This window comes from Mustelus asterias, chromosome 10 (genome assembly GCF_964213995.1).
Source record: "Mustelus asterias chromosome 10, sMusAst1.hap1.1, whole genome shotgun sequence".
Taxonomy (NCBI): domain Eukaryota; kingdom Metazoa; phylum Chordata; class Chondrichthyes; order Carcharhiniformes; family Triakidae; genus Mustelus; species Mustelus asterias.
Window position 1 is genome coordinate 80520584 of NC_135810.1, and position 24822 is coordinate 80545405.

The following is a 24822-nucleotide window of genomic DNA, read 5'->3' on the forward strand; positions in this document are numbered from 1 at the left end:
GCGGCGCGGGCTAATTGTTCCTTGTTTCTCGTTTCAAGGCTTCATTCTATGATCAACTTGCTGGTGGCAGTACAGAGCGAGACTGCGGATAGTTGGGAACCGGTCTCGGGGGCAGGGAATTCATATGGTGTTCGTAGAAGTGGAAATGAATAGGGTTGGGAAGCATTTTCCGATCAGGGCCAGTGTGATCTCCTGGACTCGTTTCGATCGCCTCAGGGGGTCGGAGAGGAATTTCCCAGATTTTTTTTTCCCCATATTGGCCCTGAGGTTTTCACTCTGGGTTTTCGCCTCTCCCTGGAGATCACATGGTCTGGAATGGGGGGGGTGGGGGTGAGCTAATAGGTTGTGATGAACAAAGCATCGTAGCTGTGAGGGACAGCTCGGTGGATAGGATATTAGTATGTAGATAGGCTGGAAAATTGGGCGGGGATCCTGGATTCAGGATTCAATCCTGGATTCAGGATTCAATCCTGGACCGGGGAGCGGCGCGGGCTTGGAGGGCCGAAGGGCCTGTTCCTGTGCTGTATTGTTCTTTGTTTGTTCTTTGTTCATCTCACGTGAGAACTCCATCCACCAGGTACACAGTACATACTCTTGCAACTCGGCCAATGTTGTCTACCTGATACGCTGCAGGAAAGGATGTCCCGAGGCATGGTACATTGGGGAAACCATGCAGACGCTATGACAACGGATGAATGAACACCGCTCGACAATCACCAGGCAAGACTGTTCTCTTCCTGTTGGGGAGCACTTCAGTGGTCACGGGCATTCGGCCTCTGATCTTCGGGTAAGCGTTCTCCAAGGCGGCCTTCACGACACACGACAGCGCAGAGTCACTGAGCAGAGACTGTTAGCCAGGTTCCGCACACATGAAGACGGTCTCAACTGGGATCTTGGGTTCATGTCACACTATCTGTAACCCCCACAACTTGCCTGGACTTGCAAAATCTCACTGGCTGTCCTGTCTGGAGACAATACACATCTCTTTAACCTGTGCTTAATGCTCTCTCCACTCACATTGTCTGTACCTTTAAGACTTGATTAGCTGTAAAGACTCGCATTCCAATCATTATTCTTTATTCTGTAAATTGAGTTTGTGTCTTTATATGCCCTGTTTGCTGTTTGTGAGCAGATCTCCCACTCACCTGACGAAGGAGCAGCGCTCCGAAAGCTAGTGGCGTTTGCTACCAAATAAACCTGTTGGACTTTAACCTGGTGTTCTTAGACTCCTTATTGTGTTTACCCCAGTCCAACGCCGGCATCTCCACATCATAGTTTCATTAATTCAGCCTCTCAAGGGCAATGCAGGAGGTTAGCACTATTCAGATTCTCAGCTTCAATCCACTTCATATGCTTTTGCCACTCGCGTTGCACTTCGTAGAAGCATTGGAGTAGGCAAGAATAGTGATACAATAGGTACTAAAGGTAAGCACCATGGTGAATAGTTCAATATGTGAAAATGCTCAGCTTCTGCTCCCATTCAAAGTATTCATTTATTCAATGCTACCTTTAAATTGACTAAAATTTTCTACGATGTGTACTGCTGAATTCTCAATGACATTTTTTTAAAAATTGTATGCTTCCTGGGCAGGGATGAAACTTTTAAATGCAGATTGCATATTTCTTGATGGATCCTCAGGTTTGGAAGGGAAGACATGTGACAATAGTGCTCTGAACTTTGATGAAAGACCTCTTCAAAAAGCGTTTTTGAATTAAATATTGGTGACCAAGCCTCTCTGATCATCGAGATGAAAGCTACTGTTTGATTTGCCTTGTCACTCTCTGTCTTCCATCTTCTCAAATTTATCCTCTTTTCCCTTGTGGCTCCTGAGTTTGACCTCTGGCACAGTTGCTCACGGTAATGACTGATCTCTTGATTGTGGAGTGTGCGGTCAGTTACCACATCTGGAGATTTCCTTGTTCTCTTCTCCCATTCTCCTCCATTGATCTGGAATTGTCTCTCTGGTGATTGTCCCTTTAAGGGTCCACCTGCAGAGTAAGGGCCACATGACCCGGGGAACCAACTGGGGAGCAGTGATCACTTTCTCAGAACTTTCTCAGGACCTGACTTGCAATAACCTTTACCTGTCATGAATGTGTTATTGTTTTTCTCTTAACTGGTGAACAAGAATGATTACATTGACGACAAGAGTAATAGCCAGCCTCGAACTGTGAGTATACAGTTTCCATTGAAGTTCAGACAAAGAAGGGTAATTACAAAAATGCCCCTATTTGGACAGATAGATCCTTTTGCCTCCATTGAGGACTGGACACAATACACAGAGTGTTCAGGCTATTACTTTCAGGCAGATGGAATAGAGGAGGAGGGGAAAAGAAAGGCAATTCTAGTAAGTGTGTGTGAAACTCAAACTTATAATCAGATTCACAGTCTCAGATGCTCAATTGCTCCCGACTCCATTTCACTCAGTGAGCTTGTGGAAATGCACAGCACTCACTTTCTTTTGGAGAGGTCCTTAGAGAATTTCCAGAGTCAATGTTGACCGAATATTGGTAAAGTCTCAAGAAAGTGCCCTAAAAAGTCTCCATTTGTGAGTCAAAAGTTCTCTTCATATGCAGTGTAACCATGACTAATGTCCAGGAGCAATGGACCAGTGAAAGTTGAGCAAGGCTTTAAATTGTACTTTCCACCTTCACCAACAATTTTTTTACTCCTGTTCAGCTGATTACTTTTAGGAGACGTCATTAAATGCAGTGCTAGCCAGTAAGCTCGCTCATCTTTTTAATTTGAGTTATTATCCTCAGGGTGACTGACGCTAGCACACGCTTTTATCAAGATGTTGGTTGAACTAAAGTGAGGTTAAAAATACGCAGATACTCAAATATACTCCTCTCATAACTGCAAAATACTTTGATCGTTGGTGGCTAACCTCCATAAAGGGCAGGATAGATTTATTTATAGTCTCAATTTTCACCTCAAAATTTTTCTGATCCTCTGGATGTTTCTCTAGTATCTTCTAATATACAAACCCTCACTGACGTCCATGCTGTCCTCTCACATACTTCACTGTCTGGTGACCGCCCTCTATTCAATCGAGCATTTTGGCCTGCCCACTTGCTGTGTAATATGAGCAATGAATCTTCATTTATAAACCTACTCGTATATTCTTCATTTCACAATACTCCTATCCCTTTTGTTTTAAATGTGCTCCAACTCCAGCTGCACAAGCTGAACACTTTCAACAAGTCTGTCAGTGCATCTTTCAGTATCTAGTTGTGGAGCACTTAAACATTCAGAGGAACACTTTCTGGAGGATTCTAGTAATTTAGGAAGGAGCGATGAATAAATGGATATTTTGAAAGATAGAACAAGCTGAACTGCTTCTCATGGGAAAGGGACAGGGTCAATGAATATCTGGCAGTTATTGCCACTGCTGGAATCTGACTTCACGAGGAGCTTCATCGAGTTGTTTATCAATCTTATTTCACAAGATTGGCTCTGGACGACAATGTATTTCAAGAAGCATCTGCCATTTGTCTCCTTGAAGACCATACAGCAACAGTTGTGAATTCGACTAGCCTTTTGAGCAGCATGCATAGTGAGCGCACTGGCCAAATAGATTTCGGGCATTCGGGAGGGGTCTTCCTGACAGCTGCTCCCAACTAGTGATATTGAAGTCTACATTCTGTGACATGTTAATGCTCCTGACAACAACTGAGAACTGATAGCCAGAACACGGCCATATACTGAGGATGCAGCAAGCTGCATTACAAGTGCAGAAAAGAGTCGGTCAGCCAACCTCCCCCTTCAACAGTACACCATGTCAGAGAGGTATAGCTGAAATTCGACAGCAGGACAATTTATCCACCAAAGTAGTAGGGAAGGCACAGCAGCGTATCATCTTAAACATGCATGCCCATCTTTCATAAAGACAAAACACATTTGCCTTAAACTTTAGCCATTATTTATTTTTCAACATAATGGTTTCCACCTAATTGCCAAAAACAGCTTTTATACAAAAAAGATTTGAGTGAAAGAAAGTGAGGCATCAAGGAAAGGCCCGCTCAGTAAGAGCCTGACAATAGTATAAATTGCTTCCTTCAGCAGTTCAATCCTTGTGCTACGTTCTTGCTCTTCCTCAATTCTCCTGCTGTGCCAATGCTTGATGCTGCTAATCTCCCACAACTATGTGGAAGTTATTTTGGATGAATATGTTGTGCAATACAGAGCACATTTCTACATGAGCTTTGATATCATTCTCACTGATGTTAATAAAGGAAAGCTTTCATTTATGGAGTATATCTTGTCCTTGGAATGTCCCAGAACATTTCAGAGCCCATAAATTATTGTTGAAGTATAGTCACTTTACTTAGGTAACAGAATCACAGAATTGTTGCAGCGCAGAAGCCTTTATATCGACACCAGCTCTCTAAATGAGCATCATGTCTTAGTGCTATTTTCCTGCTATTTCCTCGTACCCCTGCACATTGTTTCTATTCAAGTAATCATCTAATGCCTTCTTGAATATCTCGATTGAGCCTGCCCCCAACGCATTCCAGGCAGCGCATTCCAGACCCAAACCACTCGTTGTGTGAGAAAGCTTTTTCTCAGATCACATTTGCTTCTTTTGCAAGTCACCATAAATTTGTGCTCACTTGTTCTTGATCCTTTTACTAGGGGAACAGTTTCTCCCTATCTACTCTGTTCCATCCCCTCATCATTTTGTACATCTATATCAAATCTTCTCTTAGCTTTCTTCTCTCTAAACAGAACAGTCCCAACATCTCCAATCTATCCTCATAACTAAAGTTTCTCATCCCTGGAACCATTCTTGTAAACCTCTTCTGCACTCTGTCCAACGCGCTCACATCCTTCTTATTGTTGGTGCCCAAAGCTGTAAACAATACTCCAGCTAAGGTCTAACTAGTGCCTTGTATAATTTCAGCATAACCTCCTTGCTCTGTACTCAATAGCCCTATTACTAAAGCCCAGAATACTGTATGCTTTATTAACTGCACTTTCCACCTGTCCTGCCACCTTCAGTGTAGCCACAGCAAATGATTTGCACAATCAATATATGAGGTTAATGATCACTTAATTTCTCAGGGACATTATTTGAGGGAAAATGTTTTCCACAGTGTCAGGAAAATGGCTTGCTCTTTAAATAGTGTCATGGGGCCTTTTATATCAATGAGGTCTCCATTTAAAATGGCATCCGACAATGCAATAACCCCTCAATGTAGCACTGAGTTTCCAGCTTAGGTTGCATGTTCCTGCTGTGAGGCTTAAATCTACAACAATTTGACTCAGTTGTGAATGTTACCAACCAAGCCAAGAGTGTAGGTAAACTTCCTGCAACCATTGTGGCAGGGCCAGCCTCCTTCAGCCTGACACCTTCCTGCTCCTTCTCCACCTTTTCTTCTTTCTGCTATACCTCTAACACTTACAGCAAAATAATCACTGCTGGTGTACACATTCTGCAGCGTGGACTGAAGTAAATCAATCTGTTTCTTGTAATAGTTTATTTTCCTCTTCATATTGGGACTCAAATTCAAAATGGAGATGAGCAGGACTTTCTTCTCTCAGTTAATCTTAAGAATTCACTACCCGAGAGAGCAGTGGAGACTGGGTTATTGAATATATTCAAGGCTGAGTGGACAGAATATTTTGATGCATAGGAGGTTGAGTCAAAGGTTTTGATGGGCAGGTGCAAAAGTGGAATTAAAGCCACAATCAAATTGGCCATGAATTTATTGCATAGTGAAGCAGGCTCGAGGGACCAAATGTCTTACTCTTGCTCCTACTTCTTATGTTATTATAGTCTTATGCTCTCTGTCAATAGTTTTTGTTCAGTAAGAAGTCTCACAACACCAAGTTAAAGTCCAACAAGTTTATTTGGAATCACAAGCTTTCGGAGCGCTGCTTCTCATCAGGTGAGTGAACCACTCACCTGATGAAGGATCGGCACTCCGAAAGCTCGTGATTCCAAATAAACCTGTTGGACTTTAACCTGGTGTTGTGAGACTTCATACTGTGCCCACCCCAGTCCAACGCCGGCAACTCCACATAATAGCTTTTGTTGCTTTAGCACAAGCTTTACAATGACATAATTAGAAGATTAAGTACTGGAAGGTGGGCAGATGCAAATTTGCACAATTCCCTTTAATAAGCCAGAAACATTATTGTGGCTCTGTGCACCAATACATGGTAAATTTGCTTCAGTCCTTGCAGGAATTTTCAAAACATGGTTAAAAATGTTTTAATGTGTCTTGAATGCTAATGCACCAAATGACTCCATATTAATGCACATACTCGATCATGGATTGAACAGATCCTGGGAAAGCCTGACAAACATTTGCTAACTAGGAGCTGACTTCAGAGATTTGGGTTGATTAAATACTGGGGAAATCTCCATCTGCTTTAGTTCTGACTGGAGAACCCAATCCATGGATGGAAAGGAAATTTCCATCAAAATTGTACATCAATGTTAATCAAACAGCATAAGCAAAACATTTTAAAATGGGTATTTTAGCCCATGTGGATTAATTCAGTTGTGATGTCCTCAGTGCTTTGTGATGCATTATCCAATCTACAATAACCTCTTACTCTTAGCTGTTCAAATTGATCCAACCACATGGCAAATCCATTTCTTATGAGTTTAGAATAATAGTCACATCCTATTTGCTTTTCCATGTTCTCTCGGATAGTTATGGCCTAAACGTTGATCTTGAGCATCCTGTATAAGATCGAACACATAAAAGAACATTGGAAGGTCCGTCTCGTTCTCCAAAAAGTACATTCTTTCTACAAATACAAGAGACATTTTGGGAAAATGCTATCAACATTTGGATCTGGTGGGTTGACAGAAACCTCAAAGTAAACTTGTTGGATTTGCCAAGCAAACTGCTAGGAAGACTCAGTTTAAATCAATGTCTTTGGGAAGCTAGCTTTAGGAAAGCCAGCAAGCTTTTCTTTGGGGGTTGCAGCTGGCATTGTCAGACCAGCATCTCAGAATCTCGTGTCCTCTCCCTCATCATGCTGAAAGACCTTGTCCAATGTGGAATACAGCAAATCACAATACAGGCCTTTCTCTGTGGGCTATATTGCGAGCAGGCATCAGATCAATCCAGACAAAGGAATTGCTGCTTAAGGACTTCGGTGGCCTGTTTGGTGAAGGCTCCAGTTGAGCCATGGGGCTTATCATAATCCAGTTTGATCACTGAACATGGGTTTCTCATGTGTACATGAGATAGGAAATAAAATGATGGAGAAACTCAGCAGGTCTGGCCACATCTGTGGAAATAGAAACCTAAGTTAACGTTTCAAGTTCAATATGATTCTTCTTCAGAATTCAGGAGGGGCTTTGACACCAAGCAGGGTGTGCTGGGGCAAAGCATGGCAAGATGAAGGACTGCTACGATATAAATGCATCATGGCAACTGACAGGAAAGCAGGCAAATGCTTGAGCTGCTGAGCAATCCATGAAAGTGGACTCATCTTAAGGCACACACGGCAATGTGGACACAGTCAATAATGCCTTGAAGCCTGACATTTGTGCACATGCGAGGGTTTTATTCTGTTGCTCCATTTGGGAAAATGATGAACATGTTTCAGTGAACAATCAAGCAAGGTTCCAGTGAAAACATGTGCGGGGGTTGGGATGCGCCATTAACCCCTGTCCATTGATTCTGATGCTGGCAGCGTGCAAACTTTGTGCTGCTTGCTCATTTAACTGATTGTACTGTGCAGCCAGTGCCAAGTGTGCTGTCCAGTGGCTGCACATTGAAGCAAGGAGATCAAGATTGTGAGAGGTGAGGCAACTTAAAGGGAGCCTGTAAATTTTAAAGGAGGGAGACATTCTGGCTGAAGTTGGTTTTGCAACTGGTTGCAGAAGAAAGCGTGAGCAAGGAGAAGCCTAAATCATGGCACACTGTGGCTGGAAGATTTTCCAATGCAGCACTGGAGACATTGGCCAATGGGTTGTAGAGGAGAGGGGAGAACATCTATCCCAGGGGGCTAGGAATCCCACCTGATAAATTCTCAGAAGACACTGCGTTCAGATAGCTGTGCTGATCAATGCCACAGTCCAGCGCCACAGACTTGGATGCAGTTCTGCAATAAATCTAATGACAAAAGGTCAAGGTCAATAAATGCTTCTTCAAATGCCATAAATTACCAACTGCACCATCATTCACTTCTCAATGCACCAAACCCCCATCACTCACCTACCAAAACTCAATTAATGATGGCACATACCCAACAGCCATAACCTCACTCCTCCTTACACTTAGCAATGCTGCAAGCTTCACACTTGCATCTCACAGCTTGGAGACACTGCCAGCTATTCAATCAGGGCAAACACATCACCCAACCACATGGCACCACATTCATTGATGCACCTTTGTCACTCATGCAGAACCAGGTGGCACATAACCAGAGACAGCAGAACCTAACGGAGAAGGACAGGTATGGCTTTATGTCCCAATCCCAATGGTATCCCAATGGATACCAATTGCTTTCACTAAAAATGGCTATGACTGAGTCCATGTTCAATGATAGTGCTGAAACTTAGAGGAGAATGTCCTCATACCTAATCCTCTTCCTCACATCCCAGGTCACCCCTCCAAGCACACCACATCCCTCTTCTGATTTAGAAATGGCAAGGGGTGTAAGCACGTACCTCTTGCTTCACCCGGCAAACCCTACCCGTGACCCTTTCTCTTTTCAGGTACCCAAGAACTGCAACCTGGCCAGGCAATGATAAAAGAGAAATCAGATGGAAGGGCAGGATGACAGTGATGAAGAACAAACACAATCAGTCACTTTCATACTCTCAGCCACCGGCTCAAACACTGAGACTACATGTACTTCAGAAGATTACTTTGATGCCACTCTTATGTAACAGTGGACTGAGTGGACTGGGATGTCACATACATCACCTACACCAGCCTGGAAACAGTGAGATGTCACCTTCACAGCCACAGGTAATGCTGTCTTTGCCCTGCTCTGAGGCAGCAGTTGTGACTTCAGCAAGTGGCAGATTTCAGTGAGGCCTACTTTGTGACATCTAAGATTCACAAAAATAAAAGCAAAAAACCGTGGATGCTGGAGATCTGAAATAAAAAGAGAAAGTATTGGAAAAACTTAGCAGCTCTGGCAACAGCAGTAGGGAGAGAAATAGAGTTAACATTTCGAGTCCAATATGACTCTACTTTGGAACCAAGAAGAGGAGTTATATCAGACTCAAAATGTTAATTTTGTTTCTCCCTACATGGATGCTGCCAGACTGACCAGTTTTCCCGCACTTTCTGTTTTAATTATGCAAGGCTCCTCACTGTTCCTTTTTGAGATTAGGGTCGGAGATTGGTCATTGAACACTGTTGTGTAGATACAGCCTTCTGCTGAGAACCCTTCTCCTTCCTTTCCTCCTTCTTCCAGCACCCTGTCCTGCTCTGTGGCATCTCTCCTCATTCTCCCCGTTATGATACAAACCAAGGAACGTGCAAGCAAAGGCATTCGTGTCTGGGAGCAAAGGATCTCAATCTCTCTTCATACCAATCTGAGGTCTCTATTTGTTTCAAGAAGACAACCATCATCCCAGCACCAAAGAAAAGCCAGACAGTGTGCCTTAATGATTATCATCCGGAGGTTCTGACATCCATCTTTATAAGTTTTTAAAGTTTATTTATTAGTCACAAGTAAGGCTTACATTAACACTGTGATGAAGATACTGTGAAATTCCCCTAATCGCCACAGTTCAGCACCTGTTCGGCTCAATGCACGTAACCAGCACGTCTTTCAGAACATGGGAGGAAACCGGAGCGCCCGGAGGAAACCCATGCAGACACGAGGAGAATGTGCAAACTCCACACAGACAGTGACCCCAGCCGGGAATCGAACCCAGGTCCCTGGCGCTGTGAAACAGCAGTGCTAACCACTGTGCTACCGTGCCGCCCGTTATGAAGTGCTTCGAAAGGATAGTCATGGCAGGAATCAATTCCGGACTCCCGGATTGCCTGGATCCATTACAGTTTGCCTATTCTGCAACAGCTAGGCAAATAGACACAACAGACACCTCCTCCCTGGCTCTGCACTCAACCCCGGAACACCTAGATAACAAGGACACCTATGTCAGACTCCTATTTATTGACTACAGCTCAGCCTTTAACACCATTATTCCTATGAAACTCATCTCCAAACTCCATGGCCTGGGGCTCGGCTCCTCTCTCTGCGACTGGATCCTGAACTTCCGAACCCACAGACCATAATCAGTAAGGATAGGCAACACCTCCTCCACGATCATCCTCAACACCGGTGCCCCACAAGGCTGTGTCCCCTTACTATACTCCTTATACACCTATGACTGTGTGACCAAATTCTTCTACAACTCGATTTCCAAGTTTGCTGATGATGACACTTGTGCGGATCTCAAACAATGATGAGACGGAGCACAGGAAAGAGATAGAGAATCTGGTGAACTGTGCGACGATAATCATCTCGCCCTCAATGTCAACAAATGGAGGAGATAGTCATCAGCTTCAGGAAGCGTAGTGGAGGGCATGCCCCTGTCTATATCAATGGGGAATAGAAATGGTTGAGAGTTTAAAGTTTTTAGGTGTCCCGATCACCAACAACCTGCCCTGGTCCCTCCATGCTGATGCTATAGTTAAGAAAGCCCACCAATGCCTCTACTTTCTCAGAAGACTAAGGAAATTTGGTATATCCACTACGGCTCTCATCAACTTGCACAGATGCACCATAGAAAGCATTCTTTCTGGTTGTATCACAGCTTGGTACGGCTCCTGCTCTGTCCAAGACCGCAAGAAACTGCAAAGGGTCGTGAACGAAGCCCAGTCCATCACTCAAACTAGCCTCCCACTCATTGACACTGTATATACTTTCCACTGCCTTGGAAAAGCAGCCAGCTAAATTAAGGTGAGGCAATGGCCTAGTGGTATTTTCGCTAGACTATTAATTCAGAAACTCAGCTAACGTTCTGGGGGACCCGGGTTCGAATCCAGCAGATGGTGGAATTTGAATTCAATAAAAAAAATCTGGAGTTAAGAATCTACTGATGACCATGAAACCATTGTTGAGTGTCAGAAAAACCCATCTGGTTCACCAATGTCCTTTAGGGAAGGAAATCTGCTGTCCTTACTCGGTCTGGCCTACATGTGATCACAGAGCCGCAGCAATGTGATTGACTCTCAACTGCCCTCCAAGGGCAGCTGGGGATAGGCAATAAATGCTGGCCAGCCAGCAACGGCCATGTCGCACAAGTGAATTTTTTAAAAAAGGACCCCATGCACCCCAGACATACCCTCTTCCACTTCTTCCATTGGGAAAAAGATACAAAAGTTTCAGGACACGTACCAACCGACTCAAGAGCAACTTCTTCCCTGCTGCCATCAGACTTTTGAATGGACTTATCTTGCATTAAGTTGATCTTTCTCTACACCCTAGCTATGACTATAACACTACATTCTGCACTCTCTCATTTCCTTCTCTATGAACGGTATGTTTTGTCTGCAGAGCGCACAAGAAACAATACTTTTTACTGGATACTAATACATGTGACAATAATAAATCAAATCAAATCAAATCAAATCTCCTTGAAGTCAGCACATTCCAAACCTCTCCCCATAGACTTTGGCAACTTCAAATAACTCTCAAACTGTCAAACACTTCCACAATTGTAGCAAATCCAGTAGAAATCAATCAGCAACAGAAGTGAAAGTCGCTGATGATCCTCTTGAATCAAAGAAAATGCTGTGGATGCTGGAATCTGAAATAAAAACAGAAAATGCTGGAAAGATTCAGCAATTCCAGCAGCATCTGTGGAGAGAGAAACAAAGTTAACATTTCTCTGAAGAAGAGTCGGATTGAACTTGAAACGTTAACTCTATTTCTCGCTTCACAGATGCTGCCAGACTTGCTGAGCTTTTCCAGCATTTTCTGTTTTTATCCCTTTTAATAGCCTTGCTGATGGATCCATGTTTCGGCTGGATGCATGGACCGCTGTGTGAGGTTTAAGAAAGGAGGTTAGCTGGAGCAATGAACTCCAAAATAACATTGCTGTCATTGAATCAGCTTTACATGCTATTGACCTCATGACCTGCCCCATCTGCATACTTGATGATGGATGCACTCTGCATGCTTGTGGATGCCCTCACCAAAGTGAGGTACAGCGGAGCCAGTGGATGTCATTTGTGAGACAATACCACATGGCAAGAAACAGGAACTTAGCTGCTTTCTGAGCAGAGGTTGGGAACTACAGGTCCTGACATGCCTCGAGTGTTTCTGCACAGGCATGCATTGGGAGCAGGGTACATAGCTGCAGCTCAACATTGAGAAATCTTCAGGCCATGGCAAATGCCACATGCGCCTGAGTGAGAAAAAACTGGTCCCAGGCATTGGGCGCCCCTAACGAGAGGAGTCCCAGGACAGGGGGCAGGGAGAAGGAGAGGTTTCTAAGCGGTAGAGGGAACCCAGATTGAGAACCCAGGCAGTGGAGAAAGAGGAGAGAGAGAGAGGACACCAGGACAAGGAAACCACTGGGAGGAGACCACCAGTAGGGACCATTAGAACATAGAACATAGAACATAGAACATTACAGCGCAGAACAGGCCCTTCGGCCCACGATGTTGCACCGACCAGTTAAAAAAAAACTGTGACCCTCCAACCTAAACCAATTTCTTTTCGTCCATGAACCTATCTACGGATCTCTTAAACGCCCCCAAACTAGGCGCATTTACTACTGATGCTGGCAGGGCATTCCAATCCCTCACCACCCTCTGGGTAAAGAACCTACCCCTGACATCGGTTCTATAACTACCCCCCCTCAATTTAAAGCCATGCCCCCTCGTGCTGGATTTCTCCATCAGAGGAAAAAGGCTATCACTATCCACCCTATCTAAACCTCTAATCATCTTATATGTTTCAATAAGATCCCCTCTTAGCCGCCGCCTTTCCAGCGAAAACAATCCCAAATCCCTCAGCCTCTCCTCATAGGATCTCCCCTCCATACCAGGCAACATCCTGGTAAACCTCCTCTGCACCCTCTCCAAAGCCTCCACATCCTTCCTGTAATGTGGGGACCAGAACTGCACACAGTACTCCAAGTGCGGCCGCACCAGAGTTGTGTACAGTTGCAACATAACGCTACGACTCCTAAATTCAATCCCCCTACCAATAAACGCCAAGACACCATATGCCTTCTTAACAACCTTATCTACTTGATTCCCAACTTTCAGGGATCTATGCACACATATACCTAGATCCCTCTGCTCCTCCACACTATTCAAAGTCCTCCCGTTAGCCCTATACTCAACACATCTGTTATTCCTACCAAAGTGAATTACCTCACACTTCTCCGCATTAAACTCCATCCGCCACCTCTCGGCCCAACTTTGCAACCTGTCTAAGTCTTCCTGCAAACTACAACACCCTTCCTCACTGTCTACCACACCACCGACTTTGGTGTCATCAGCAAATTTGCTAATCCACCCAACTATACCCTCATCCAGATCATTAATAAATATTACAAACAGCAGTGGCCCCAAAACAGATCCCTGAGGTACACCACTTGTAACCGCACTCCATGATGAATATTTACTATCAACCACCACCCTCTGTTTCCTATCCGCTAGCCAATTCCTGATCCAATTTCCTAGATCACCCCCAATCCCATACATCTGCATTTTCTGCAGAAGCCTACCATGGTGAACCTTATCAAACGCCTTACTAAAATCCATATATACCACGTCCACTGCCCTGCCCCCATCCACCTCCTTGGTCACTTTCTCAAAAAACTCAATAAGGTTAGTAAGGCACGACCTACCTGCCACAAAACCATGCTGACTATCACCTATCAATTCATTACTCTCCAAATAACTATAAATCCTATCCCTTATAATTTTTTCCAACATCTTGCCGACAACAGAAGTGAGACTCACCGGTCTATAATTCCTGGGGAAGTCTCTGTTCCCCTTCTTAAACAATGGGACAACATTCGCTAACCTCTAATCTTCTGGTACTATACCAGAGGCCAACGACGACCTGAAGATCAGAGCCAGAGGCTCTGCAATCACTTCTCTTGCCTCCCAGAGAATCCTTGGATAAATCCCATCCGGACCAGGGGATTTATCTATTTTCAGACCCTCCAGAATATCCTGCACATCCTCCTTATCAACTGTAATACTGTCTATTCTACTCCCTTGCAACCCAGTGTCCTCCTCAGCTATATTCATGTCCCCTTGCGTGAACACCGAAGAGAAAATTAGGAAGGGGAGCAAAGAAAGAGCAAAAGAAAGAAATAGAAAGCAAGTGCAGTTGACAGGATCCAAGTAGTGAGAAGACTTGGAGAGCTATAAAGGCGGGAAAAAGCTGGTGACTCTATGCTGTGGGCCGCTGGGAAAGCTAATCCTTTGGTGCAGTGACGTTCTGTTCAGTGCAGCTGAAGAGCTCAAGTTGTGCCTGTCAGTTGATGCTGATGTGCAGAGTTGGGACCTCAAGGTAACAGAGTCTTGGGAGATGCAATTGAAATCCTCGGGGGTGAGCATCATTGTGGCAGTCCAAGTTAGAGGTAATTCCAATGCTAGTTCTTTGAAAGGGATGAGTGAAGACTGAAAATCCCATGGGAGAACAAGTTTTTAATGAGATTGTATCATTCTTTGTGAAGATGGAAGTCTGGATGGTTTGTTAAGAAATCCATGGGATCTGTCTTGGTTGCTTTTGCTATTTAATGTATTGTGAGTGTTAGACATTAGTTTGCCTGTCAATTCACACTTACCTCCCATTAACGCTGAATGCTAAGATAGATACTGTAAATAGTTCTTTTTTTCTGACCTTGTATAGTAGAGTTAATTTTGTTTATTCAGAAAATCTGGAAACTTGTGGCTTAATTCTCTTATTAAGTACCTGGGATCTTAAACTTTGTCTACATTAAACTAAAGATTACTAGTCCCTCAGTGGATCATACCAAAAATACATATCCATAGTGCAACAAATTGCCTCTACATTTGGCAGTCTTTATTTCTGGCCTGGTTTATTTTATTAATTACTGACAGGATTTAAATATATGGCCCTGGCCAGAAGACAGGAAGGAAAATATACATCTATGTCAACCTGGCTACACTCTAAAAATAAACATTTTTATTTTTAAAAAGTGCCCTGGCCTCATACCAGAGGAATTTCTAGTCTTCAGAAAACTAGCAGGCACCTCATTATCTTTAACAATGCCCTCTACAACAGTTGGCAATCCAATTCCAACAAAATACACCAACACCCTTTTACATTTCTAATACAGAGCTCCAGCCAATACAAGTGTGTCTGCAAAAGACAAAAGGGACCCAGACTCTTCCATTAAACTCCTCAAGATTCTAGGCCTGGGAAAATACATTTGTGCAACACCCAGGAGAAGGAGTGGGACGTATGTCACATGACCTTCTGATGCGCTATCAATAAGGCGAAAGACTACCGGTGTGCCAATACAAGTATAGGCTTTTATTCACAACAGAATCAGGAGCAGATCCCAACAAATAACCGACCTGGACTGAACAAGGGGGAGGAGACAGCCACCTTTATACTAGGTGCCGAGGGGAGGAACCAAACTGGAAGGGGGTGTGTCCAGGTATGACAAACACACACAACGGTGGTCCATATAGGACAAAGGCACAACTGAGGTCCACCACATTCACCCCTTCCTTTTAAAAAAACAAAACGGGGGTGAAGCGGAAACAATATTACAAGTCCAGACGAACCGGTGGCTTGATCCGCCGTCGCGATCGTCGTAGTGCAGGTCGCAGAGTCGTCCGAGCAGGGAGCGATATCGGCCCAGGCTCCATACAGTGAGCGTCGAGAAAAGGCGCCAGATGGTGTGAAGCGGACCGATCCATCGTCCCGTCCAGTCGTCGGGTACTGCGTGGCGACGGCTCCGGCGACTCAAGCAAGCTGTACACAGGGGCGAGAGGAGTGGACAGTGGCCCTGGTGGCGTATGGGGAACAGTGGGAACCGGAGCTAGGGGGTGGGGGCCGCAACAGGCTCTGGGCGCACTACATTGGGGACAGGGACTGAGGGAGGAAGAGGCGCCGCAATCTCCGAGTGGACAACACAGGGAACAGTGGGGCGGAAGGATGTGGTGACCTCAGGGGCACCCGCGGGTGCCAAATCACGGACAGAAACCGTGTCCTCCCGCCCATCAGGGTACGCTACGTAAGCGTATTGAGGATTAGCGTGGAGCAATTGGACCTCCTCGACCAAGGGATCTGCCTTATGGGTCCGGACATGCTTCCGAAGCAGGACGGGCCCCGGGGACATCAGCCAATCCGGGAGCCAAGTACCCAAGGAGGACATCCTGGGAAACGAAAACATCCGCTCGTGAGGGGTCGTATTGGTCGCTGTGCACAAGAGTGACCTAATGGAATGTAATGCGTCCGGAAGGACGCCTTACCAACGGCTGACTGGAAGGCCCCTAGACCCCGTAGCGCTAATAGAACGGGATGCAGGGTAAGACCCGAGATTGTGAGAGACCGCTTCTAACGTTTCAGCCATCGTGGCTGTTCTTCGGAGATCTAGGTCATCTTGTTCCAGCAGGCGCTGCCGGATGTATGTAGACTCAATGCCCTCAACGTAGGTGTCGCGGATCAGGTCCTCCGCGTTCTGAGCGGCTGTAACAGTCACAAGCTCGAGCTAGGACCCGCAGGGCGCGCAGAAATTGGGCGCACGATTCTCCTGGCTGCTGCTTGCGAGTAGTCAGGAGATGTCTGGCGTAAACCACGTTAGGGCTCTTTCGGAACTGCCCTTTTAGGAGTTCGATAGCGTCCGCGTATGTAGCAGCGTCCCGGAAGATTCCATAGACAGCTTCGCTTACCCGGGCGCGGAGCACGTGGAGTTTAGCGGCATCGGTGTCGATGGCCGTAGCGGTGTCGACGAATGCTTCGAAGCAGTCCAACCAATGATCAAATTTATCAGAGGCTCCAACCTCTTGAGGGTCTAATGCTAACTTGTCGGGTTTTAGAAACTGCTCCATGCTGGTCAACTGTTGTGAATAAAATTGATGCGCTATCAATAAGGCGAAAGACTACCGGTGTGCCAATACAAGTGTAGGCTTTTATTCACAACAGAATCAGGAGCAGATCCCAACAAATAACCGACCTGGACTGAACAAGGGGGAGGAGACAGCCACCTTTATACTACGTGCCGAGGGGAGGAACCAAACTGGAAGGGGGTGTGTCCAGGTATGACAAACACACACAACGGTGGTCCATTTAGGACAAAGGCACAACTGAGGTCCACCACACCTTCCCCAACTGCTAGAACCTATAATATTGCCATGTGGAACTGAACCCAGGCAGTCGACCATTTTACCACTGAGCAGGTAGCAGCAGAAAGATCTCTGTCCAGGTTTTTAATTGCCTGGCCCTCATCTACACTGTGAACTACTGGAACATTTAGACTTCTGTATCGGCATCTTCAAGGCTAACTCAACTCTAGCTGCCTTTTCCCATTGTGGAAGTCCTCATTTCTGGAAAGACGGATCACCCTCTTTCGCTGTACAAGTGCAAAGTAGACGATGTGAAAACCCCTTCCCACGACTGGTGTTTGAGTAAAATAAACCAACCCTGTGTGATATCATTACCCTACTTTAGGACTCTTGTATTAGGGCATTAGGAGTGTTTATTTTTTGTTAAGAAATGCATTTGTGGTTGAGCCTAAAACCTAGTGTCCATGTAAGAGTTCACACTGGGGAGAGGCCGTTCGCTTGCTCCGAGTGTGGGAAGGGATTTACTGATTCATCCAACCTGCTGATGCACCAGAGGGTTCATACCAGAGAGAGACCATTCCCCTGCTCAATGTGTGGGATGAGATTCAGTGATCCATTCAGCCTGCTAGCCTCTGAAGGAGTACACCTTTGGTATTTAGATCCTGGAATCTGGACTCGTGTAAAACCCATACTGTGGTCTTGCCCTGAACTCCTTTCTTTCACTTATCCCTCTTTCACTGTACAAGTGCAAAGTAGACGATGTGAAAACCCCTTCCCACGTCTGGTGTTTGAGTAAAATAAACCAACCCTGTGTGGTATCATTGCCCTACTTTAGAACTCTTGTATTAGGGCATTAGGAGTGTTTATTTTTTGTTAAGAAATGCATTTGTGGTTGAGCCTAAAACCTAGTGTCCATGTAAACATGCCCTTTATAAAATCCTAAAGAGCTGACAGGAAGGGTAAATGGGAGTGTGCACCTCTTACACCTGGTGCCCACCACATCCCAGCCTCAGCTTCGGTCAGACTTCAGCACCAACCCCCCCCCCCCCCCCCCCCGCCCACCTCCCCCCCCCCCCCCCCCCCCCCGCCCACCTCCCCCCCCCCCCCACCTCCCCCCCCCCCACCTCCCCCCCCCCCCTCCACCCCCCCCCCTCCACTCCCTCCTCCCTCATTTCAGAACCTCGTTAAGTAGTTATTCCTCTTCCAACATGTGTTGTCTCCATTCCTTAGAGCTCAGCTCCTGGCCCAGCATTTTGCTCCTTTCTGTCAATGAGCTCCTGGAGCCGTTTTTGCCTCTGGGGCTGATTCTCCCAATCCAAGCCTAGCTTCCCACTCAAGACAGTGAGACACCTCCTAACCTGCAGTTGCTATCTCTCTCCTCTGCCACTCACCTTTAACCCTCAGCCTGCAGTCTCTTCCTGAGTCCATCACCCAACATCTCTGCCTGTCCTCCCCAAGACCCCGAGCTCCGGCCACATCCTGCAGCCCCCATCAGTATATGCTTCTCCAATATTTAGTCCAGCCAGCAGAGTCTTGGCCTGCATTTTGGCAGCTGTTCCTTGCAGTCACATCTTGTTGCTGCCCTGAGCTTTCAAATGATGAGCTCAAAGCAGATTAGGAACAAAACTGCCTTTGATGTGGTGCCATGAAATTTTACATCATGACTAGGAGCAACTGTAAGGAAACAAAAGGAACGTTTTGGATTAATTTGACTGTGTAACTGAATGATTGTAGTGTCTAAATATGAATATCAAATGAACACGGGTAATAATAAAACAATCTATTAAGTAATCAACTAAGGGAATGCCACATGGCAGCTGAGAATTTACTGGGGCGGGCGAGGCTCGCAGAACGGAATTCTCCATTGGCCTTGGGCAGGATTTTACGAACCTCACCCAAGTGAAGTCGTAAAATCCTGGCATTGAATCTAAATTTCTTCAGTTTTTGACTGCTTAGCATCAGCGTCGACAGGGTAACTGTTCTACGGTAAAGGTTTAGACAGAGTTTAGAGATTACCAAGACTCCCAAAAATATGCTGCTTAATTCCATAGTGCTTTAACCAGATCTATCCATTCACAGCAAGTATTTACAACATTTGGACCTTGACACGAGCTAAGAGTTTCTGCTCCCTTCAAGATCTCCTACTGCTCAAGTCATATAACCTGATATCATTGCTACATCAGCATCACATATGCTTCTGATGTTAATCCTCTACATATCCCCCACTCTCATCCCCAAGTCTTTAACTTAACTGTATGCATACTCCTATATCTCCCCCCCCAAACTCTCAGACTTCAGGGTTGCTCTCTGAATGTTCCTTGACCTATCTCCCTGATCTCCTTTTGAGGTCGAGGATATTCTCCCTTCTATCACTGAGAGTATTCTTTTCCCTGATGCCTGTAGATTTTGTCATGGGCCTTTCCTCTGCTTCAGATGATTGTACTTTCAACACGACCTTGCAGGGAGCAGTACGGTGGCACAGTGGTTAGCATTGTTGCCTCACAGTGCCAGGGACCCGGGTTCAATTTTGGCCTTGGGTGACTGTTCGCACGTTCTCCCCGTGTCTGTGTGGGTTTCTTCTGGGTGCTGCGGTTTCCTCCCACAGTCCAAAGATGTGCAGGTTAGGTTGATTGGCCGTGCTAAATTGCCTCTTAGTGTCCAAAGATATATAGGTTATGGGGATTAGTGGGGTTATTAAGTGGGGTTATGGGGATAGAGCCTGGGTAAGATGCTCAGTTGGAGATTCGGTGCAGACTCGATGGGCCAAATGGCCTCCTGCTGCACTGTAGGGATTCTATGTTATCCACGTTAACTTCCCTCTGTTAGTCTCTCCTGAGCTTCAACATTGATAATTCAGGTGCTTTATGCCTGTGGTTGATGTTCTGGGCTTGGTTGGTTTGTTATTCTTCCTCATGGTCATTACCCTTTCGGTCATTTATGGTGATGTTGGGTTTAGGTTTTTGTGCCAGAGATGGAAGCTGTGTTCTCAGTCTCCTTCCCATTAGGATATCTAATGGTGACAAACCATTAAGTAGTACTGAGGATCGATAACTCAGATGAGCTAGATTAAGGTCTTTGGTTATCTTTATTAACTCCTTAAATGGTTTGTAACCCTCCACATTTGCTTGAGGTGAACTGGTGACAAGAACAAAGCCATGCCTGTTTGGAAATTTTTGGAGTAGCTCATTTGCAAAATGCTGCCCATTGTCAGACACAGCCATGTCTGGAATGCCATGCTTTGAATACATTCTACTGCTTCTGACGTGATATTATTTACTTCAGTCCACCCTGGATAATAATCAATATCAATAAGGAAGATTTTCCTCTTAAATTCAAATAGATCCATTCCCAGAACACTCCCACAGCCTTGTTAGTAAAAAAGGTAAGAGTGGTTGTTTTTGATCTTGATAATTTACAACACAAGTACTAGAGTTAGAAATCATTTCTTCTGTAGACTGAGTAGTGCTGGGTCACCAGACTGATTGTTGTGCCCTCGCATAAAACTTTGTAATTCCTAAATGTCCTTGGTGAAGTATTTGAAAGCTATGGGGCCCTTTGTATGACTAATCTTTCATTGCAGTTTGGTGAGGTGCTGGCACTGCTCAGAATACTGGCATCATGCCAGATTACTGGCAATATAGTTTGGTGATCCTTCCAGACAATATTCTTGGATTTGAAGACTTTCTTCAGCCTGTTTCTGGGCTTGCCTTATTTCCTGCAAACTTCTTACAGTAGCTGGTAAGCGCTGAGTGATTAGTGACATATACGCTTTAACCCCCTTGATGAAGTCTAAATCCCATTGTTTAGTTCCTTCTGATGGTATTCATGAGAGTATGTCCACTGCTATTTGACATTTTCCTTGCACGTACATATTCTGTGATGGAGTCATATCTCACCAAACCTAATCTGAGCACTGGATTTCGGGCAGCATCCTCGCCGTTTCTTTCATGTTCAGACGGGTGACTAGTGGTTTATGGTCAGTTTCAGTTTTGAATCCCACAACATAATCTGAACATTTTTCTTTCACTCATGTTGCTGCCAATGTTTATTTTTCTATCAAGGCTCATCATTGTTCAGTTTCTGATTGTGGTCCAGAATCACAGTTGACTGGTTTACATTTGCTGTCTTTTTGCATTTCAAGTAGGAAGTGTAGATGACGTATCCATCACTTCTGTGGTCAGCAGTTCTGGATTGTAATGTGCCAGGATTTCAGAAAGGATTAAAAGTTGTTTAATAAGAGTTGAAAACTTACATTACTTTTTCATAAGAAGGTGAAACCTCATCAACTCCTTGGCTTTGCTATCACATCATCGGCGATAGCTCCTGCAACATGAAGTCTTTCTGGTCTTTTTTTTGAAGCAGTTCTGTACTTTGTGAACATTTTTCTCCAGTTGTCCAACTTCTGGACCTACTGTGGGCCTTCCACACTCTGGAAATGATAGAGTGGATTCCATGTCACTGCCCTGGAATTGTTCCTGCATTTGATCTTGCTTCTCCTCTGCTGCTTGCTATTGTGGGCCTGTACTTACTGCTATTTGGTCTCTGGGTCTCTGTTACAGCTTACCTCTGCTGCTCCCACCATGTTCCAACATTTTGGTGAGTCTTGGTTTTTTTTCTTTTGTTCTTCCTTCAAAATTCTCTTTTCTTACCATCCTTATAGCTTCTTTCAGACTTGGTTGGGACAAAGAACAAATAACAAGGAAAAGTACAGCACAGGAACAGGCCCATTGTCCCTCCAAGCCTGCGCTGATCATGATGCCTAAACTAAAACCATATGCACCTAGTCTCCCAAAGCTATGCTGCTCAGGTTCATAGTCTTTTTAACCAGAACTATTTATTCACAGGAAGTATTTGGACATTTGGAACTCCAAATGAGGAAAGAGCTTCTGCCCTCTTCAAGATCTGGCTTATTTCTCAGTCATGTGATCCGACATCATTATTATATCAGCATCATACATGCTTCTAATGTTAAACCTTTACAGTAACTGCCTCAAAATGGAGGCAGTAGACACTGACATTCTGAAAGTGGCCACGAAAAGTGGCGGCACGGTGGCACCGTGGTTAGCACTGCTGCCCCGAAGTGCCAGGAACCGGGTTCAATTCTGATCTTGAGTGATCGTGCGGAGTCTGCACATTCTCCTCGGGTCTGTGTGGCTTACCTCTGGGTGCTCCGGTTTCTTTCCACAGTTCAAAGATGTGCAGGTTAGGTCGATGGGCCATGCTAAATTGCCCCTTAGTATCCCAAGATGTGTAGGTTTGGGAGATTAGCTGGGTAAATATGTGGGGTTATGGGGATGGAGCCTTGGTAGAGTGCTTTATCAAAGAGTCGGTGCAGACCTAATGGGCCGAATTGCCTCCTCCTGCACTGTAGGGTTTCAAAGATCCTTTTGGGAGTTAGAATGCCTGCCTGTTTCAGCTGTGAGGCCTCCCGATTTTATCAAGTGGAGTGATGTAATGCAGCTTGAACTCTGATTGCAATTTCCGGGGACCTGGTTGGACTTTGAGGGGCATGTGCAATGGTACTTACTGAGACTGGACAGGTAGGGGGTGATAGAGTCATGGAGTTATAGAGTCATGGAGATATACAGCACAGAAACAGGCCCTTCGGCCCAATTCGTCCATGCTGACCAGGTTTCCTTAGCTGAACTAGTCCCATTTGCCTGCGTTTGGCCCATATCCCCCTCAATCTTTCCTGTCCATGTACAATTTAAACAAAAACCAATGATTGGTGGGCGCCCCGGGCAAGACTTTTAACTTAACCGGGGAATTAAACGGGGGTATCGGATCAGCTGCCTGTTATATGCCTCATTCATTCCCATTGGCAGCAGTTGAAGTACGGGTTTAGGATTTGGTGTCTGGATGAAACCACCTCCAGGAGGCGGTCTCACACTTTGCATGTAACAGTCAAAGTGAAAGCAATTAAACGTACAGATTTCTGCTTTCCCTGACTTGAGAGTGGTAGGAGTGGGTGGGCTGGTGCTGACAGCTCAGATCACTCTCATGCTGGGTAGCACTGTCAAACCCGCACAAAATAACCATCTCTCTAAAAGCGTACGCGCTTGTTTGAAAGGCTGAAAAGACATCTATTTTAAAAAAATGAAATGTGCTTACAGTGTATTTTGTTCGAGATAAAAGTAAACATAATTACAGGCCAGGATGTTGCCTGAAACAATGTAGAGTAAAAGAATCTCAATTGAGTTCTGTGTACAGCATTTTAGATCTTGCAAAGTTTAAAAAAAATAAATTCCAGAAACCTTTTGACTGCTCTTGTGGCAGCAAGATTTTTTTTTTCCCTGAATAAATTGAGTCATCTGTTAGTCATAAAATCTAGCATCAATTTTCTTTTGCTTTGTAAAGGTTTCTGTGTCCCTTACTCAGCCGTATGCATCCTGAATCCTGTCCTACTTTCAGGTACGTAAAGCAACAGATATGTTATACTGGTCTGTCAGTAAGGTGGTTAAGGAATATCTGCATTTTCCACCCTGGTACCTTATCAATAATGGATACTTGGAGCATGTGTTATTACAACACTCTGAGGCCTAAACCAGGCTGCAAATCTGTGAAGGGAAACAGGAATGAACAGTCAGCTTATTTTTTTTTAATTGCCTCATTTATCATTTATTCCTTGTGTTAATATAAATTTCAGAGAATGTAGGGATCGTTTTTTAAAATATTTGGGAAAGTAACTGCAAACTGTTTGAATTCCATTTGTTAGAACACATTAAGCTGCCCACAGTTGTTTTTAAACCCTCCTTGTAAAAACAGTGTGTAATAACTGCACATGTTTAGCTAAAATTGGCCTTAGTTGGTCTGTTCTTCATGAAGAATGTAGTCTGTGGCACTTTAACACACTCTCCCACTGTCTAGCAGGATCTATAGGAGCTTGTGTCAGTGTTTCATCCAAGGAATTTAAATCGGTTCTGTACAGTATTCTTGGCACATAAGATATTGTTGCTGCAGGGATGGAGATCCCACTGTACCAGACGTGGTTTCCGAGTCCACAACGTAAATCCCGTGGGGCACCAAAACAACAGAATTTTTTTTTCGCGAGTGCCCCAAAAGCAAATCACCAAATGGTAAAAGGACATCACTTGGTGTGACGCTGAGCTTCGCAAACCTGAGAGGTCCAAGTTCAAACCGTGGTTTGCTTACCTCAGCCTGGGTGTCACCAGGGACAGTACAACTGATTCCTGGGTGAGGAAGAATAAAAATCCAGGTTAAACACCGTCGTGATTCCCTTCCACAATCCATTCGCCTGCCAACACTCACTGTCTAGACTCGCGTCTGAAGCATGGCTGGTTAGTAGAGGTGCCACAGCATAATACACGCTTTGGAACTATTTTGCAGCATGAATTAGCATTTTCAGAAGGGACAAGGGGAAATTTTATATATTCAGAATAAGGTACATATTCAGGATAAAGGATGGCCTGATTTCCCGCTTTGTACTCATGCTAACATTTTTTAAAAACTAAATTCTACTGAAGGAATCACACCCTATTAAGACTTTTGTGCTCAAAAGAGATAAAAAATACACTCCCGTCATAACTAAAATATGATGGAAAACGTAGCCAATTTGGTGCATTGTTTGGCACAGTTGAG

The 24822-nt window shown here is 44.8% G+C and overlaps 1 protein-coding gene across 2 annotated transcripts in view; it reads right to left on the bottom strand.

The window, feature by feature from the left end:
* The window catches only part of pdgfd (platelet derived growth factor d), a 172626-nt gene that overhangs the window by 95113 nt on the left and 52691 nt on the right, over positions 1-24822 (bottom strand). The gene's annotated exons all lie outside the window — the stretch shown is intronic.